The 21,663-nt window shown below is 36.0% G+C and overlaps 1 pseudogene across 1 annotated transcript; it reads right to left on the reverse strand.

Moving 5' to 3' along the window:
- Positions 1–8,177: 8,177 nt before the first annotated feature.
- On the reverse strand, positions 8,178–11,596 carry LOC308554913 (serpin B6 pseudogene; annotated as a pseudogene). Its single transcript has 2 exons — positions 10,452–11,596; positions 8,178–8,233 (listed from the first exon to the last, which is right to left on the reverse strand). The product of its transcript is annotated as a serpin B6 pseudogene (transcript).
- Positions 11,597–21,663: the final 10,067 nt, after the last annotated feature.

A 21,663-nucleotide genomic window follows, 5' to 3' on the forward strand; every position in this document is an offset into this window, starting at 1 on the left:
GGCTTTCACTGAATCATTGTCTTTTCCAGTCCCTTCCGACTCCCCTGCTAGGGACAAGTTTCCAGCTAGGGCGATGCCCTTTTCTGGTGCAGTGACTCGGGTAAGGACACGGAGCCTTAGAAAGGGGAACGAGCATGGGAAGAGGGATGTGCCATATACGCCAAGTCCCATGGAGCACTGGCTGTGCGGATGCCTCCTCCTTGAAGGACTGTGTCAGGCAGCAAGGATGGAACGGCTTCTGGCACAGCTGGTTCTTCAGTTGGGCTTAAACACAATCTTATTCCTTGGAGCAAAGTCTTTCAAAAATTATGCTCCCTTTTCATGGAATTCATTTGTAATTTTATACATTGTACATTTTTTTTGGAAATTCAGAAAACTGTGTTTTTGTATATACATTATATTTGTTAAACACACAAGAGAGGGCACAAGAGAGAGGAAGAGAGAGAGGGGATAGTACCGATATAAAAGACTTAGTGATTTATAGGTAAAAAAGCACATATTAGAAATACATATTTGTCAGTTACACATTTTACTTTAACAGTTACATCCACTAATAGAAACAGGAAAAAATGAAAATAAGCATTTCAGTTATTTTGAATCTTGTTTTCTCTCAAAATATAATGTTTTCAAGAGCAAACAAACAATCACACTTTTATTTCCTGTTGAGTTCTCATTTTTTATTCCCTAAAGGTGAGATAGAGGAAGAATTGCACCTCAGTTGAAAACACAGATATCAGGAAAAACATGTATGTCCTTCTTAAGAATCCTTATTCTCTTAATACTCACTAATGCCTTCATTTATTTTGTGGTTTTCAAGCCCAATAGCCTTTTGATTTCATTAAGTGTAATGCTGATTTCTATTTCAGATGAATGAATTTGAAATTACTAACATGTCAGAATAAGCTAGTAGGGTAAACAACTTTGGTTACATACATTAAAACTGCTTTTTAATTATAGCAACACTAAATTGTGATACTCATTAGTACGTGAAGTGAAACAACAAAAAAACTAAGAGCTTTCCCAATTAAGCTAAAAGCTTAATAGAGATTTGCTATTAAATGTTTCTCATATTTTGACATTTCAAGTAAATACACACAAACACTTAATTACATAAATCATTTTTTATTCCTTCAACAAAAACAAATATTCTCAGAGACTAGTAAGTGCTATGAAGAAAAGCGAGAACAGTGTACCACAGGGGAAATTGGGATGGCTTTTCAGAATAGGTAGAAAGAGAAAGTCTCTCTGAGGAACTGATTTTTCAGCCCAAACTCAATAAAGTTAGGGACAGGCTGTGTGGATTTCTGGAGGAAGAGCACTGTGACAGAGAGAACAGAATTACAAAGGGATTTCACAGTGTGTTTAAGGGCAAGAAAAGGAAGCCAGGGTGCCTGATGCATACTAGAAAAGATGGTAATAAACGTGTTTGGAGTAGCTGGGGCTAGATTTTGTTGGATTTTAAAGGCATTAGTAAAGAATTTAGATTCAATTTAAGTGTGATAGGAAGTACTGGATAAGTCTTAGAGTATGACAGAAGGCAGGTTTGGAGCACAACCAAGTTCAATTCCTTCACCCTTAAGGAAAGTAGACTAGACTGCTAGATAAACAGTCTGAAGATGAGAAATGGCAATTTTGTTTATACCTGAAGATTATATACTGTCCCCTAGCAAATACATTTCTACCTCTACCACTAAAGTGATGACTCTGGCCCAGGCGAATGAACAGGGCTAAGTATCCTACAAGGTTATATGCTGGACGGCATGCACTAACTTCATGTAGATATGGGTCAGAGAGGAGATTGCTACACTTCCAGGAGGTGTGTTATGACTCTAACTCATTCACTAACATTTTAAATTACAATTTGGCTAAGATTTCTATGACCCTAAAACTTACAATTATATCTTTGTAAACTTATCCTTCCATATCTATGGGTTCTACAACTGCAAATTCAACCAACTAGGCATCAAATATATTCTAAAATTTAAAAGTCACACTATTTTTGACATGTATCATGTAGTTAAGCTTATGATGATTGTGTCTGTAATGAACATGTACAGTCTTTTTATCCTGTTATTATTCCCTAAATAATACGGTATAAAAACTATTTATATGGAATTTATATTGTAGCAGTAAGAATAATAACCTAGAGATAACTTAAAGTCTACAAGAGGAACTGCAGAGGTTTTGTGCAAATAGGATGCCATTTTACAGAAGAGGCTTGAGCATTCACAGATTTGGTGCCCATGGCAGTCCTGGAACCAATCTCCCATGGATACCACATACAACTTTACTATGATTCTGAGTCTCCACTGTGATTTCCTACCCTACTGATTTTTCTGAGAATCATTTAGATAAGCAAAATATATTTAACTTGTCTACAGTATGTCTGAGTCTGGTCTATCCATCAATATGTACTTACTACTCAAACTTTTGATACAGTCATGCAGCAAGAAGCCACTGAGTGATATTAAGCTGGGAAGAAACATGTTCTGACTTGCCTTTTAAAAGAATTTATATAATGAAAAGAGTAAGAACAGAAGATGGACAGGAGTAAAGAATTACTTATAAAATAAAAGTAAAAGTTAATGAAGCCTGGATAAAAGTGACAGTGGAGGGAGTGGGGATGAGAAGTGGTCAGATTCAATATATGTTTTGAAGACAGAACCAAAGTAGTTCCTTTTTTAAAAAAGTATATTTTTATTGATTTCAGAGAAAGAAGAAGAAGAAGAAGAAGAAGAGAAAGAGAGAAAGAGAGAAAGAGAGAGAGAGAGAGAGAAAGAGAAACATTAATCAGCTGCCTCCTGCATGCCTCTTACTGGGAATCGAGACAGGTTCTGACCAGGAATCGAACCAGTGGCCTTTTGGTGCACGGGATGATGCTCAGCCAACTGAACTGCACCAGCTTGGGCCCAAAGTAGTTTCTAATAATTGATATGGAGTATGAATATAAAAGGCAGATAAAGGATAACTAAAGTTTTTGGCTTCAACAACTGAATGAATATATACTGTTTACTAAAATGTGGTACACCAGCGGAGGAGTGGGTTTGGTTAGTCAAAACTTTAGTTTAGGGTATTTTATGTTTGGGGTTCTTAGTAAGATCCAAATAGAAATACCAATAAGTCAATTAAATTTAGAAATCTGTTTCAAGGGAAAAGTTGAAACCGGAACAATAAATTTGTATGTCATTATTTTATAAATGGTAATTAAAGTCATGTGATACAGTTTTGAATATAAAAGGGTAAAAGAAAAGACTCTTCAACTTTAAATTGGGATATTCTAACTTTTAGAGGTGAGAGAAAAGGATTATCCAGTAAAAATAACTGAGGAGGGATGGCCAGTGAGGTACGAAAACAGGTACAGACAAATGTGTGTCACAATAGCTGAGCGAACAAAGTGTTTCAAGAAAGAGTGATCAACTTTATCCTATGCTTCTGCAGACATAAAATATAAAACTGAGATAAGATAGTGAAAATTGGCCATAGAATACCTCTGTGTGGAGATCATTGGTGACATTGATAAGAGTAGTTTCAGTAGAGTCGAATTGGGTGGTCTTTAAGAGAGGAAGGATATTGAGAAAAATCAGTCCACTGTAATTGTGATGCCAAATGCAATTCTGAGTACTGCTGAGAGCAATTGGTTGGGGTAGGAGAGAGGGAAAGGTGGTTAACAAAGAGAGGAGACAAAAAATACACTCTCCGGGGAAATGTAGTATATGACTTGAGGACCCTCCAAAGCTTTTTAGTCATATTTAGAGTGCAATGAGTCATATTAGTTGTGTGTTTTGTTTTCCCAGCCCTGCCTAGGGGTCCTGGTGCAAGTTGAACATAAGCAGATAGTGGGATTTATGGTTTAGGTAGCCTACTCAAAGAGAACAAGAAAAGGTAGGAAACTGACTATAGATGTAAAGAGATGATTTTTATAACAGCCCAAGGAATCTAATCTTGGTAATAAAGGGAGTAGCTACTAAAGTAGGGAGATCAATAGTGAATTATTGGTTTCACTGGATGAAGGTCATGGTAGAATCAAGGAATTCTTGAAGAGAATGTATTTTAATATGAAAATATGAGACAGACACAGACGTGTGTTAAATTAAGGTTTTGGAGGTGGTCCAGGTATAGGTAATTATAATGCCTGGAGGGAATGATGATGGAAATGGGTGACTGAGGTGAAGTGTAGGACAAAATTACTGGAGGTGAGGAAAATATAAAACTAAAATTATAATGTATTGCATAGATGGCCTGTATAGATATTGACATCACTGATAATAACAATATGAGTTCTGGTGGAAGAAAGGTAATAAGCAGGGTGATAAAACCTCAATTATATTTTGGGTAGGTGTGTACAATCATTAGAGAAAACATTCACATATTCTCCTGATGCATTGTAAATAGGCTGTTGGTCATTTGTTTTGAGGAGGAATGAAAAGCTATCCTAACTCCAGGACTATTGCCGCAAAAGTTATGTAGGAAAGACTACTTCAGAAAACTGCTAGGGAAGCTGTATCCTTAGGTAATATGTAGACTTCAATTAGAACAAGAAGTGGAAAGGACACTGAGATGTGGGGAGAGTATAAGGGATTGCCTTTGTTCAGTGATCTCACTTAAAAAGTTTACATTGTGAGAGAGTGAGTCACTCCAGTGGATGTAAGAGCCTTGCTTCTTTAAGAATCCAGGTGATTAAGGAAGAACTGAGCTTGACCTACTTAAGATGTTGACCTCAATGAGGATACAGAGTATCCTCAATGAGTCTTCAGATTAATTTTGATGGTTTCTTATGGAGATGTGTTAATATGTTCTAGTTATGGTCTTTGAAGAGCATATATTTTAATATGAAAATATGAGACAGCCACAGAAGTGTTTTAAATTAAGATTCCAAGGTCTTTGAAGCAGACCTTGGAAAGTTTGCAGTTCTGGGAGAGGGATGGTTGAGGATCCAAAGAAATGGTGGTTTCACCATATGCAGGGGAGATTCTCAGATCCCTCACCTTTAATATTGATGTGAAGAGGTAGTTTCACCACGAGCATGGGGTACTCTGTGGGACCTTTGTAATCTCAAATCAGAATCTACCTTCCAACAAAGTTGCCTCTTCATATGATACTCAATTTAGGCTTGATTGAATAAGAGTTCATCTTCCTCTATTTTGAAAGGGAAAAAAGAAGAGCTTTTTCATGAAGCAAAATTAAGATAAGGAAAGGAACCTCTCATGATGAATTAGCGTTTGAGTATGGATTATCTTAAAAAAAAAAAAAAGCTATACTTGTTTTCTTTTGTGAAAGGAAGGATACAAATGGAAAGGAAAAAAAAAAAACAAAACACAACAAAACACCCTAGAAGCTAAAACTGAAGTAGTAAAAAGTGATAAATATTAATGAGAATTATGAGAATTTAAATAAGGTGTGATTTCAAAGTGTCAGTTGCATTTAGTGACAATAAAAAAAAAATTATATTATTATTTTAAGCATGCCAGAGAATATTCTTATGTGATATTTCATGAAAAATGGTTTTTATGGACAATTCATTTTGAAATACCTTACCTGCTATATGCATATCTTGGATTCAGACAGTTACAGTTATTGCAGTAGCAGTATGTGAGAATTCTTGCTGTAGAGAGGCTCATATGCCTCTGTTTAACTAAGAGTTTCCCAATGCATTTGACCATAAAACTGTGTACCTTTGTGTGTGTGTGTGTGTGTGTGTGTGTGTGTGTATAAATATTTATTGAAATTGTGCAGACATATTGTCCCAATGATTAAATTCTGGGAAATACTGATGTAGGAGGCTATTTTTCTCTACCACAACCCAAATTCAAACATACTATAGTAGCTCTATTTAGTTTTTACCCACCCAGGCACAATGTCTGTGGGTAGAGCCTTTCAACTTAAACTATGGTAAGGTCATCTAAGAAAAGTAAAGTTCAAAATATAAATTCAGTTAAACCTGAATTTTCTGTTTAAGGGGACACAGTTAATTGACATTTGACAATTTAAACATCTGACTATATTATGGAATATAGTACATAAATACCCATGTGAACTTAAGACTTTCAAAACAAAGAGCATTGACATTACTTTTGAACCAAAGATAAATGTATAATGTCTCTTGATAATATGTGTAGAATCATGTTACAATCTGGCTTCCAAGCTTCTAGTCTTTTGAATGCAAGATTATTGAAATCATTGGTTTATACTTTGTTTCCTTCTTTTTCCCTGGGCACCTGGAATAAAGTCATTGGTTTTTGAAGGGTCTACTAAGCACAACACACATCTATTAATGTAGATATAATTTTTACTTTACTTTTGAAAATTGCTTTTCTTTTGAGAGCAAAATAAGGTCTCAAATACAGCAAGAGCAAGACACAATTTTATACATCAGTGATACCTATCACTTGGGAATGCAAATCCCTTTGCATTTTCTTCAAACAAAAATAATCAAACTTTTTCTTTAGATCATCCATTGGAAAATTCTCATAATGATACCCTCCATTCAGGGATGGAAATGATAAGATAATACCTACTTATTATAATAAAAAACTTTCAAAAAGATAGCATTCACAAAACTTAATGGCTCAAGCAAACATTAAACATATAATTTTAGCAAGCAACTATATGGTTTAAGAATAAGTATATACAGATTACCTAATATAACTATTCCATGTACAATGCAGAAGACAAAGGAAGGATTAGGCCTTCAATACCTATAAAACATGCACAATAACACAATATAATGAAATAAAATGAAATGTTATGACAATAAACATTACAAATGGTAAGTTTTGTAATTGTGTAGACATTTCAAATGGCCTATTATGGTTATACACACAAACACACACACACATAAAATGCACTTACATTTTACTACCAAATTTTTAAGCAAATGAAAAAAATTATTACTTTATAAAACTTATAAATGGGTGTAGAGAATCTTCCATGGTTAGTAGGTTCATAGATGGCCTCTTGCCTTACATATTATAAATTTATCAAACTTAAATGATTATGTCAATTAGTCACTTTTTAAGAAGTGATCCTCCATGTTGTATACTTTGTTACTTAGGAGAAATAAAACTTGTATCAAGTTTAAACTCAATCTATAATTATCAACTACAGACTAGCATTTAGCAGTGTTTCAAGTCTTTTTTTTTAATACTCACCCAAGCATATTTTTTCCACTGCCTTTTAGAGAGAGTGGAAAGGAGGAAAGGGGCCGAGAGAGAGAGATCAAGGTGAGAGACACATCAGTTGCCTCCTGCACTGGCCCCAACCAGGGCCGGGGATCCAACCACAACTCAGGCAAGTGCCCTTGACCAGAAATCGAACCTGAGACCCTTCAGTCCTCTAGCCAGTGTTCTTACCAGAGAAAACCAGCCAGGGCTCAAGCCTTTTAGTATTTATTATTTTGTGATGGTTTTCAAGTTAAATAGCTATAAGGACAAAACTGTACCCCATTTTATACAATAAAATCCATCAACCATGCTCCTGCTCACTATGCAAATCAACTATATTTCACTATACAAACTAACCTTCACGGTTTTGGCATTATGTTATCTATCCATCTGAAATAAGTTACAGATGAAAAAAATGGAGATATTCTGTGCTCCAGTTTCTAAGTTTTGTATTTGTCAAGGTCATGCTCATTGAGAGCTAACTTCATATTGCCATCAATAACATTTGTGTCTCCTTTTCCTTTATCCACATCATTTAGAAGTTTATTTAGTCGATATTAAACAAAATATAATAAAAATATTAGCCCAAATTAATGTTGGGGAATATGTTATCTAAACAATTTGATACGTTCACTTTAATAGCTTTAAAATCAGAAGATATTAGTGTTTACTGAGAAAATCAACAGAAAAAAACGGTCTGTTTCTCTTCTGACATGAGTCAAAATACAGCATTTGTGATCTGCTATGAACAGCTATAAAACAGGACTACCATTGCTTGCTAATAATATCAATGTTAATAATTAAAATATACATTTACATATTTATGCAATGTAAAATGGATTCACATTCTGCGTGACCTATATTGATAACCATACATGATATAAGATGTCATTTGATAAAATTGAGATATTCTTCTCCAAAATTGTCTGCCTCAATACTTTGTTACTCAGAGCGAAGAAACATTCTTTTTTTAAGTATCAGTCTTCTGATAATGTAATAACATCAGTTCTACTCATATTACAATTTTTCCCTCAGGTACTCAAAATCCACAAATTCTATTGTGTTGTCAACACCTGGAGAGGGGAGAGAATGTTATCTGAACATAAACTCACGTTAAAGATTTGTGCCTAAAAATACAAAAAATAAACTGATGCAAAATACACAGGTTTGCTGATAAAGCATCTGCTCCCTGCCATTACTCTTTGATGATGTAATTGATTCGAGGAGCCTGATTATTACCTCCAGTGCTGAGTAAATGACCGAGCACAGACAGCTACTTTTACTTCTTTGGTTCACACTTAAAGTCCAGTGGTCACCTGCTCCAGTCAAAAGTACGCAACCAATACCCTCTACTCTGTCCTATAAAGTGTCCCAATTTAGTTATTTTGAAACATATCACAAATGTTTTGAAAGTCCTAATCATTAAGATTTATTGGAAAAGTAATTAAGAAAACTATCCCAGTGTCATTTTCATTTTTTAACCATTTCTCAGACCATGGCTATCTAGCACATAAATACAGAATCACAGGCCAGAATTGACTTGGATGAGTCATTGGTTCCATCTGCTATTCTACATTTGAACTATTATAAACAGACAAGGCACTGAACAATTTAAAAAAAATTTTTGAGTCACTATGGGAAACAAATAATAGGAAAACAAAATTAGTCACATCAAGGAAAAGAGTAAAAAATACAACTCCTGAGCAAACTAGGGCATTTTTAAAGGGCTCAACTTTTCATCATCAAAACGCGGTGACTGTTTTATATTTCAGGTTCAAATGTAACATACAATTTATATTTCCTTTCCAGATATTTAAAGTTAAGACACTCAGTTCTACCTATAGGGTTTGAAAAGAAGTCTACACATTTATACTCTAATGTTTATGAGTGAATAGAAATGAAAGCAGTTTTCATCGATACTACTTTTACTTTATTTGATTGAATTATTTCAGCAGCAACTTACAATTTTACAACTTAACTGACTGAGAGATAGAAAATGATGCAGTCTGTGGCATATTAACATCCTTTCATTTTCAAGTACAAGTCTGCTTTTGTATGGAACTTTCTTGCCTGTTTGATTTTGCTTTTGTTTCTGCATTTCTATAAAAATAAGACACACATATTTCAGAAGGAAGGGTGTACCTAACTGCATAAAGATTTTCATCTGTATTCAGTTTAGCTGCAATGTATGCTCGATTAATTTATATGGCCAAACTGAGGATTGCATATTCAGCTTAATTTAGATCTCGATTTTTAAAAGACTGAGATTGAATAGAGCGCCTTTTCCTTTGTGTGTCCTGAGTTTGTTCCACCTTACTACAATGAAAGAATCTCATTTTGCCCTTTATTTCAACCTAGAGGGTAGTAAGTCACTCCCTTAGGTGTAATAACCAAGGCACTAACTGTGATTCAGTTAGCAAGATGGTGATAATGATAACAATATCTCAGAGTCTTGTTCCCTAGAGGCTCTCAAAGACACCACCAGTACTCACTCTTGCACATTATGAGTTTCGCGAACTGTACCTGAAGGTTTAAATGCAGCCCTAAGCTGAAAAGTATTTTTTTAAGTGGCACCTTGTTATTATTATAGCATACATCTGTTCCCCGTGTGCCTTTGGAGTTGTCTCGGATTATGACAGCAACAAGTTTTTACAACTGTCAGCAAGTGCCAGCACAACGGGGGAAGGGCAAGTGAGAATGTCTTGTACTGCATGTATCAACAATATTGCTCCCCATATTCCTTTGCTGTGGATCGTTATGGGGTAAATATATATTTAGTAGAGTCAAATGGTGCCAGGAAAAATTATCAGGGTCGTGAAATGGGAGAGAACTGAATGCTGTCTAGCTGTTTTATTTTATAAGAATAATCTGGCATGTCATTTTTGCTGAAAGCAATATGTCTTGTTAAGGTCCAAAAGGCAGTTCTGGATTTTTTATTTACTGGATATATTTGTGTACCAGTTAACAGTGAATAGCATTTCTCTAATATTTTCTCTCTCATTCATTTGCTCCATGGGGTGAAACGAAGAGGCACAACAGAACCCAAAGGAAAAAAATACGAGTTTTTGAACAAAATTTGTTTTGAATAATGATGTAATGAATATGTGACAGAAGACAAAGAGCAGAGGTTAAGATGAAGTATTGGGAGTGTGTAAAACTTTTTTTCTTCAAAATTAGGCCCTTTATTTATGGATTGTGACTGAAGGTTACTTTGGATTTCAGGCACATTGTGAAATGTCAGAGGAAAAGTAGGACAGTAGGAGGCAGGAGAGGGCTCCATGCAGTGCTGACCATTTCCATAAGGGGAGGAGAATGGGCCACAGAGCAGAATACCATTGGTTTTGCTGTGCTGAGTGAAGGGAAGGAAGGGCTGGTCAACCAGAGCCCGGGGGTGATTCTTGCACGTCAGAGCATCATGATGGAGGTGGTGCTGCAGCATCCATGCCTTCCTCGTTGACCACCCCCAAAGGACTTGTGAATGACCTTGGGCAGAAACAGTTCTGTCCCAGAACAACATTCCAGAAGAGTCTGCCATGTCCCCCTCAAAGGCATCGGTCATGCCCGGAGAGCGAAGGACACTCTCCATGTGGCCGCTCTCCTCCAGTTTAAACCTAGGGAGGAACACTTACACCTTTTTCTCACCCTACCTGGACTCATCCACTCTATGAATTTCTCATTAGTAAGTCCTTTTTACCACCGTTTCCAAATGTACATTTTCATCAGGAAGCACAATGACCATATTCAGCTGTTGGCCAACCTAAGGCAGCACCAGAATTTTGATAACCATTCCTCCTGTGTAGGTCATAGTAAAGGTGCGTCTTAAACATCATTTGCACAGGTTTTCCCTTATCCTGGCTGACTTTAAATGGTCTTTTCTTGGTCTACTGTCTGTGAAACTGATTATCCCACTTTCCTCTGAAGTAGGTGGCATTCCCAAGAACCAGACCAGTCACTTGATTAAGTGAATTTGGAGATGGCAACTCTGTAATTTTACCTCTGTCTTGTGAGTTACCCAGGTGCTGATGTGTTTTCTAGCTTCCTCTGTGGCTTTGAAGAAGTCCAGCTCTTCCATCTCTGCTCAGTAGAATTTGCAGCAGGAATCCGTGAAAGGTGAGCTGAAATCAGAAGAATCGTAAGATTTTTCTTCAATGTGTCTGTTGGCAGTTCTAAGCAAGTACTGGGTGCCAGGCCTGTTAACTTTGGTGGGAAGCCACTGCACTCCCTGGTGGACATCTTCCCCTCCACCACCACTTTTGCTTAAAGAATGTGCCTGGACTATCTGGGCTGTGGTGTTTCCTTTTGCCCCACGAAGACCATGGCCATGGCCAAGAGACGCTTGTGGGTGAGAAAAACATGAGTTTTTTTTAGTTGTCTTCGCCCACCTTTTTCAAAAGGTTTAAGGCAAAAGTGCCATTTGCTTCTGACAGAGCATCCATGATGGTGAGTCCAGAGTGTTGGCGATGCAGCTGGAATGAGCAAAGCACTGGCGGCTAAAACATTTTTAATATCAGAAGTTTCTGTTGACTTTGAAAATGATTAAAGATGTGTTTGGTGATATTAAAGTTGCAAGAAAAGCATATCAAATTTAACTATAATTAGATCATTTTAATCATTAGACTATTTTGACTCGTTATAGACTCATAGTCTCATGATTACATGCAGGGGCAGAGGTAGTGATCTAGAAGGAGGTAAGAGAATGAATAATGAGAGCTACTGAAGTCTTATCCTCTCTGAAAGAGTCATGGACTGCACAGGCTAAATATCTGATTCCTATTAAGCAGGGAAAAAAGCGTATGTCCATTGTTGACAAGGTCAGTACCTTCGTTTTTAATAGTAATGGAATCCTGGATGCCACGCAGCGTTCTGTATGACTATCCAGCTCACCTTCACAGAATGAGAGCACAATAATGGATTTGTCAATGTTTTAAATTTCTTTATATTATCTCAAATATTCATGACCAATTCCCCCCCCCCCCCCCCATGAACTTTATCTTCCATAGTCTTCACAAAATGCCATGTCAAGCTTTTCCAACAAATTGGCTCTAAAAGCCTTTCTAGATTTTTTGCACAAATAAGGGATGTATATATCATAGGAACAGTATATGTGTTTGTGTGTGTATATATATGCACACTTTCTTCAAATAACTTGCATTGATCTACAATAAGAAAAACATTGTATTAAATGATCAGAATGCAAAACTTTTCCTTATCCCAATTTCTTCTTTTAAGCTCCAATGATTGTTATTATTATGGAGTATGAGATATGGGAAACATTTCATTTGCATAAACTGCCACTCAGAAACCCTCTGTGGTGTAATTTAGTCACACTCTACATACAGAAGAAACTACTGCTTGCGGATGTCAGGCAACTTCACAAAAGCACATCACAACTTTAGAACTGGTTGATTATACTGATCAAAGTATAACCATAGAAATTACAGTCTTGGTTCAAGAGAGAAAAGATTTATGAAAGGTAGGGTCCATTTGCTCCAAGCTATGTTTCCATGAATATAGTCCCAAATAAAATAGCACAGTTTTCTCAGGACTGTAGAAACTGACTGAGTCTGTGGTTTGTCTCTATTAACTGATAGCAGGCTTGTAAGCACAAACTTGCTTTCATCTGCCTTGACTAACTGTATGTAGGCCAATATTTAAACAGGGATTTTAACCTAACTGACTGTAACAGCTCTAAATGACTCATTATAAACTATCGTCCAAGTTCTCCTTAGTTCACAGATAATTGGCCTGGAATACTAGAAGTACCTGAGCCTTTCATATCCATCAATCTGTTATTACTCAGATCACCTTTTTCACAAGACTGAAGCCCGTATGTAATCTTCAGTAAGTATTCAATGATTATACCCTATGGAGCATTCATGTATAAAACACTTTCCCAGACATTTTTAAAAAGGGCTGCTGAATTTATGAATAACTTCACACATTCCCATTTGTAAGAGTCTATCCTTAGGGATTTCATTCTGTAAAGATTAGATGGCAGACCTCCAAACTAAATAACCTCTTGTTTTGTGCACTTGTTTTATAAGTAATAGAATAAAATTGAAATTCATTCTCACAGGTGACTCAGGTGGATTTTAATTAATTTACTTATTTACATAATCATTTTCTAAAAATTAGTTGCCTGTTTAAAAAATGCTTTAACATCTTAATATCTTAGCAATGATCAGAATATTTCCCTCAGTGTTTCCAAGGCATCTTAGCTTAATTTAAAAGTGAATATTAACACGATTCAATTTAATTTAACTTAAATTGAAATATAACATCTGTATTTTAAATCTCAGACGGAGGATTCTGGGGGTGGGGGGAGATGACCATTCAGTGATTACATTATTTGTAAACTCAACACCTTCTCCTTCTCAAATTGTGCCCTACAGTTCTATTAATAGGAAGATGGGCTGGATGGTCTTTCTTTCAAGAGAACAGTTCTGCCAATAATTGTTTAAAATAGTGAGTTTACATAGAAGATTTCAATTAAAAAAACATTTGTGCTACTAAATTTCTTACAAAAAATCTTGGTTTAAAACATGAATCTGTATTTATGCATTCAATAGTTTCTTTTAATTATAAATAATTGGGAGAAATGTTTTATGTTTATAATTTTTAGATGGAAATTACTTTAGTTTTAGCACTATAACAAATATGTATATTATATGAAAATAGGTCATGATAGTCACAATGGATACTGTACTTTTTAAACTTAATCTTAATGTGAAAATTGTTTTATTTACTGCTACTTGATTAGACTATTATCAGATATCTCTTCACAATATTATTAATAAACAAATATTCTCTAAAAAGATACTTTATGGAAGCTACTCAGCTAAAACTGTAAGATAGCTCAAGTATTTCATAAGTCTTACTTTGATTGATCTTGTAATCTTATATGATTAGAGCTATATCCATGTAAATACAAATAATAATACAAGGGTATATTTCAGAGAAATCAAATTCATGTTGTTGGACAGTGTGTTCTATGTACTACGTGCATCACAGCTTGTTAAAGATGCAGATGTCCAGTACCACCCTACACCTATTCAAACTGCATGGATGGACCTAGAGGGCATTATGCTAAGTGAAATAAGTGAATCAGAGAAAGACAAATACTATATGACTCACTTAGATGTATAATCTGAAGAACAAAATAAACAAATAGCCAAAATCGAAACAGACTCATAGATACAGAGAACAGACTGATAGTTGCTAGAGGGGAGAGGGGTTGGAGGACTGGGTGAAAAAGATGAAGGGATTAAGAAGTACAAATTGGTAGTTACAATATAGTCATGAAAATGTAAAGCGCAGCATAGGGAATATAGTCAATAATATTTTAATAACTATGTACGATGCCAGTTAGGTACTAGAAATATTAAGGGAACGCTTTATAAAGTATTTGTTTGTCTAACCACTCTGCTGTACACCTGAAACTAATACAAAACAATATTAAATGTAAACTGTAAGTGAAAATAAAATTTAAATTGAAGAAAAAAAAACACAGAGCAATGTTCAATGCCTATTGCAAAATGAAAACGTTGTGTGCCCTTGTTTAAGGAGGAAAAACATGCCATTAAATTGTAAACTATAAAGCCTTTTCCTTTGTGCTGTAGGCCTTCTCTCTTACCTTGTCATGATGTTTGTGGTTGGCTACTTTGTTCAAGTAAAGAAAAATTAAAATTTTAAATTATTAACATGCATTTTATGTTCATTTTATATTGTGTAATGACAGTTTGAAATGCAAATATTAAGAACCTTTAACATGGATATGGAGTTACTGAACTTACGCAATTCATAATTTTAGTTAATACATGCTTATGTATTTCATTCTTACTAGAAAAATAAATGTTCTACAAAACTAACTCAGTTGTTATTTCATTTCCTGGTATGTGCACATTCTACCAGTATTTTCTACTTTATGCTTAGTGATGAGTAAGAAAGGACTAAAAGGAAAGAAAGTATGGGTTATCTTATCTTTCCCTTTTTTTCCACGTCATCATAGTGGTTGACCAATTCAGGGAAGTAATGAAAGTATGAAAGGATATGATGGGGTTCTTTGGTTGTTCATGTTTCCTAGAATGCCACTGCCTTTTTTACAACTACTCTCAAGGCTGTTTCTCTGCTTACTTGGTCATAGATGTAACATGCCTACCTTGTATTCACTTTGAGTCTGGACAAGTGCACAAACATAGGGTTCCACTACAATTCTGTGATCATGGAGCATCAAAGATACTATATGTGAATGCTGTGGCAAGAAATTGTGGGCAAGCTTGTTGCATACATCTCCTTTGGTAATGCACATGCTCAACTGCCCTACTGAAATTCACCTACAAAACATTAGGTCAAAATAAAATTAAGAATTTCAAGATGGTGAAGTAAAACATTAAGGCAAATGTGGAGGCCTTTCTGAGCACGGGTCCCTCTGCTGTTACATAGGTCTCACACCCAAAGTGTGACCTCTGAAAAGGGTAAGGGATTTTGCTTTTTTAAAATTTTTTATTATTATTATTATTTTTAATTGATTTTAGAGAGAGGAAAGGAGAGGGAGAGAGAGAGACAGAAACATCAATGATGAGAGAGTCGTTGATCGAGCCTGCAACCCGGGCATGTGCCCTGACCGGGAATCGAACCCCGATCGCCTGGATCCCAGGTTGATGCTCAACTGCTGAGCCACGCCTGGCCGGGCGGGATTTTGCTTTTTAAACAAGCACCCCAGGGGATCCTTAGGCATTTAAAGTTTAAGAACTATAATCACTAGTGGATATCAGATTTAAGAGAGTTCTCTTCTACCTGGCTGGATAAGACTCATAGACTCAGATGGACCTGAGATAGTTTACTTGAGAACATTATTTCCAATCCTACTACCATTTTCATACATCCTTGCCCTGAACACCCAGGTGTTAGTATTCAAGTGTTTGACCTCTAATTTCAAAAAATGGCAATGATGAGAAGAAAAGCTTGGAGACTTGAACTGGTCATTGCTTTTCACAAAAAAAGCTCCAAATTGATCAAAGCATTAATATCATCCATATGATTTTCTGCACCTTCACACACATTTCAAAAGTTGAACATGACATTCCAAAGAAATGCATGTGGCCTAGAATATTTGGTAAACTGCCTTGCATTTTAAACCACTACTGAAATAACATAATTTTTTAAACATTTATAACATTTAATTATTGTATAGTGAGTTAATTTGCAAACCAAATACGCAAGACCAAACATTTTTCAATATGAAAATTTTAAAATTGTTGTATTTCACACGAAACAATTTCTGGTGAGCAAAAATTTTGTAGTTTCAAGAAATACAATTCTTCAGAATTCTTCATATAAGCCCAGGTAATCAACAAAAATGCTCTTTTCACTATGAATATATCAATCAAAAACATAATTTGATAATATGAATATGCTATTTTATCTGCTTCCCTTTTAAGAACTTAGTCTCATAATACGATTAAAAACCATGAAAATTTAGAAATGAACAAAGGGAATAAAAGTGGTGCTACAAACATATACTGTTTAGTTATAATTTTTTTTAAAATGTCTTTTGCCTAGCCATGGTGCTCAGTGGTTGAGTGTCGACCCATGAACCAAGAGGTCACCGGTTCCATTCCAGGTCAGGGAAAATGCCTGGGTTGCTGGCTCAATCCCCAGTAGGGAGCATGCATGAGAGAGCAGATCAATGTTTCTCTCTGGTTGATATTTCTATCTCTCTATCCCTCTCCTTTCCCTAGGATCTGAGCAAGGTTTGATAAGGTAGGTAGGTTAAGGAAACAAGAAAAAATATAGTAGCAGTAAGAGTACAGTGTGGCGTTCCCTTGCTATAGACAGAGATACACTTTCTCATACATTTTTATATCTTTGTCCATGCCCATGGACAAATAATCTACTCATTATAAGCTTCAATTTCTTAACGGTATAAAGTAAAGGGGTTGGACTATTTGACCTTTAAGGTGCCCTTTAGCCCTAAAATTCCATTTTTCTATAGTTTTCAATTGATGAACTATACAGAGAGAGGAATACTTTAAGAATAATCCTCACAGCCTACAGGCCAGTGATGATACAGATGCTGATATTTTTGAGGAGGTAATAGAAGATATTTGATCCCAATGGTTTGGAGTCCCCCGGCTGTGATAAAGGAGAAGAGCTGAGAAGCGTTACAACATTAATGTTCTTTATCTCTTTGTGGATGACCCTTTAACATTAATATGAACATCAGAAACCCTGAATTCAAGAAAAGAAAGGGAGAGTCACACATTCTTTCAATAATCCTTTGTCAGTGAACATTTGAGAACCGCAGGAAGCCAAATCAGACATCACTTAAAATAGTTTTTGGGTCAAGATTACAAAAAAAAAGGAAGACAGGAAAGAACAGTGGAATCAGCAGGACTGTGTCCCCTAAAGTCCCTTAAACTAAGTTGGAACACAACCCAGAGCAGGCTAGCTAGAGCACTTCTCAGTGGGATTTTACCCAGAGAAAGGCATTAACCACAAATTGTTCTCTGAAAGTGTTTCTCCTAAACACCACAAATCACTGGGGGAAAAGGAGGTTATTTACTAAGGAAATGTTCAATAAAGCATGCATGTCAAATCTTACTGTCTACAAAATTCATAATCAAACCAGAAAATAAGCATCTTAAATTGTGGAATAAGAGTCTGAGTGTGATCTTGTCTCTCAATCTCAGATCAAGATCATAAACATGGCAGTCGTAAAACTACTCTACCTATTGGCTATTACTCACAGGTTTCACCAATGTATGGAAGGGGAAAAAGGAGTAATAATAAACAGTATTTCTCTGTACCTGGTTAGTAATCAGTATTTTCTAGTTGTACATGGAGTTAATTTTTAAAGTTACAAAGTGACTGTGGTTATCAAAAACAAACTACAGAGCTGTTTATATACAGAGAGCATTTTAGTTTATACAATGAAGAGAAAAACAAAATTTCAGCACAACATGAATCCTTAACACATCTCTGGTAAACTGTTGGAGTATAATTCACATAGTCAGTAGACTGCAATATTTGTTATTTTCTTTCAAAGATTTTCCTATTCACTTTCCTTCTATCCACTTCAAATATTCAAGGAGTTTATTTTCAAAACGTCTATCCAAGCTAAGTGACATCCTAAAACAAAGTAATGTGTGTCCAATATTTTCTTCTCCAGTTAATTAATTTTTTAAAAGATTTAATTGCTCTAAAAACTAGTACAAAGTCCTATAAGTTAAGAAATAGTAAAGCAAATTTAATTGATGAAATTGAAATTAATATTTTCTCTATGCAAACTATCTTAGCACACAAAACTTGGGAAACAAAAAGAAATGGGGAACTATGATTCATTTTACTTATTTCAATTATGTGTTCTTAACTGGCTCTGTAAAATAGTTTAAATTGTAGAACTTTGGACCAATACTTGAATTAATTTCTACCACTGCTAAATTTTATATAGAATTAGATAGCTATCTGTAGTCTCAAACTATACATAAGATTAGATTTGATTATTTAGCATGACTTTCTAATGTATAAAATTATCAAAAAAAGAAAAATAACATTATATAGCTATCTACACCCAGAATTAAGTTTGGAGATGAATTTTATTACAGTTTTCTTTAATTGAACTTATCATAAAAAAACACATTATTGCATGTTTTGTTTGTCATATTTTGAAAGCCATAAGCAATAGTTTTTAAATTTAATATACCACAGAATAATGTTATCTATGTGATTGACCATGCAGACAGTATATTTTCAAGCTTACAAAAACTCATTCTAGGTTAAGTGCTTTGAGCTATCTTATCACAGTTACTTTGTCATTGTTTTCCGTTTATTTTACATAGTATACAGCCTCTATTTTACTAATTGACTTTTTTGGTTTTATTAGATATCATTGTTTTCAAAATAATTTGCTTTTATTTTATTTTATTTTTAATATACCTTTATTAATTTCAGAGAGAAAAAAGGAGAGGGAGAGAGAGAGAGAGATAGAAACATCAATGATGAGATTCATTGATCGGCTGCCTCCTACACAACCCCAACTCGGGATCAAGCCCGCAATCTGGGCATGTGCCCTGACTGGGAATCGAACCCCGATCGCCTGGATCCTAGGTCAAAGCTCAACCGCTGAGCCACACCCGGCTGGGCTCAAAATAATTTGCTTTTAAGTAACATATAACTAATGTAAATTATCTTGTCAAAATGATTTTTATTAAACTTGTATGTGATTATTTTTTATAGTTTCTTAATGGAATACACCTTAAAAAGACCTGAGGAGAGGGCAGGAGTGGGGTGGAGTGGGTCCGTGGGGGAAAGGGGGGACATCTATAATACTTTCAACAATAAAGATACATTTTTTAAAAAAAGAGGCAAGTTTACTTCAGCAATGGAAGAAACTTGTAGCATTAATACAGTGATCCAACTGCATAGGGATTTGTAGATCCATTTGTTTGAGTGCGATAAATATAGTTGTGGACTATGTGCAAACAGTTTCAAACAAGCATGCTAAAAATCATGAGACTGAAAATTACAAAAATATCACCACTGTAAATAATGTCTGAATAATCTCTGTTTAAAAAAGCTAAGTTAACAGGTAAAATTTGAAAACTTATTGGTTGGGGGTAATTTTAAAACCCCAATTTGGTGTATAGTATGTAGATACAGCAAAGAAAATAGCAAATCTATAGTCTGTTCAGCTAACATTTTTTGAACAAATATCCTAAATCAAACTAAAGAGTCACTATATTGTTACCACTATAATGGGCTTGATATTTTAATCAATAAAGTGCCTTTTGAGCACTTCGTTAACTGCATTGCATACATTTTAGTATATTTAGTGTTTCTATTATACTCAATTTCAGATTACACACATGAACAGAGCTCTAAAATATATGAATCAAAAACTATTAATTGAAGGAAGAAATAGAAAATTGGACAATTATTGTTAGACTCTTTAATACCTCTACTTTCAATGATGGAAAGAAAAAATAGGCAGTAGATCAATAAATAAAGATTTGAAACCACTATAAATAAAGTAGAAATAAGAAATATGTATAGAACATTTCATCCAACAACAATAGAATTCACATTTTCTCAGGTGTACATAGAACACTCCACAGAAGAAACCATGTGCTAAGCCATAAAACAAACCTCAATAAAGTTAAAAAATGTGAAATCACACAAAGTATGTTTCCAAATGCAATGTAATTAAAATATAATTCAATAGCAGAAGAAATTTTAGGACATTTGCAAATAAGTGGAAATTAATGAACACAAACTCATAATAATTAAACAACAAAATTACATGGGAAATTAGAAAATACCTGGAGGTGAGTGAATTAGAAGATATTTTGAGATGAATGGGGAAAAAATCAAGTCAAAATGAACCTGGGGAGTTTTGGCAAAATGGTGGTGTAGGTGGATGCTGAGCTTGCTGCCTCATAAAAGTACATCAAATGTACACCTATATTCAGAGCAAATTCTCCAGAGAGACAACTGAGAGGCAATTTAATAGCCTCTGCACAACAAGCAAGAGATAGTAACTGCAAAGAGAAGGTCAAGGAACCACAAGAACTCTATGGAAGCTGAAGGAACAACCAAAGACCAGAGGAGCCAGGCTGAGGTGGACAGTGGGTGGGACCTCCATCCAGCTTCTCTGGCATACCTGCCCAGCACTGTAGCATGTCCTCAGGCCCCTGGGTCGGAGATAAACCCAGCAGAAACAGCAGAGTGCCATAGGGTGCCTACAAGGGGCCCCTTCACCCACAGATTGATCCACCAGGTGCAGCAGGTAGATTCCTTCATGATCCCACTGGGCTGCACACACAAGGGGCTTCCGGGCCTGAAGAGCATCCAGAGCCAACAGAATGCCGCACTACCACCCCGTAGGGCAGCAATGTCCAGAGAAAGTGTGGAGAGAGGGGGGTGCTACTGTGTGCTCAAGCGGGGGTCTCTCTCTTAAGAACGGGAAGCTGACAAAGTACTTCGGCACCCACACGCAACACTGCTCGGTCTAGAGAAAGTTTGGAGATAGTGGGGCACCAGTGGGGCTGGGCAGACAGAAAAGTGCAGTTGGAGGGGTTTGGGGGTGCCCACACCAGGGGGCTGCCTGTGCAGAGGGAGTGAGGCGTTGCTTTGCCCGCGCCATATGGGAATTCCTCCCCTGCCCTGGCAGAGTTCAGAACTACAAAATTTTGGCTGTGCAAGGGAGTAATGTTGCCCCACCCGAACAAGGTCAGAGAAGGGCAGGCAAACAAAGCAGCCTTGCCCAGACCCTATGCTTCTGCATGCCATTAAAGCAACAGGGCGCTCAAGCAGGGCTGACCTGTGCTGACTGAGGAGGTTGTTGCAGTTCATGCACTGTTCCAGAGTGACTTTAAAGCTACCAAGTACAGCAGTGCCCAGGCACACAAGGCTGCCCCAACTGCAGAAAGGGAGGAGCTCATTGACCTATGAGACTCAGGCACACAGAAGGGCCCTGCCCAGCCCTGCTTTGACTGCAGATAAT

This window comes from Miniopterus schreibersii, assembly GCF_964146895.1.
Source record: "Miniopterus schreibersii genome assembly, chromosome: 3".
In the NCBI taxonomy this organism is placed as follows: Eukaryota; Metazoa; Chordata; class Mammalia; order Chiroptera; family Miniopteridae; genus Miniopterus; species Miniopterus schreibersii.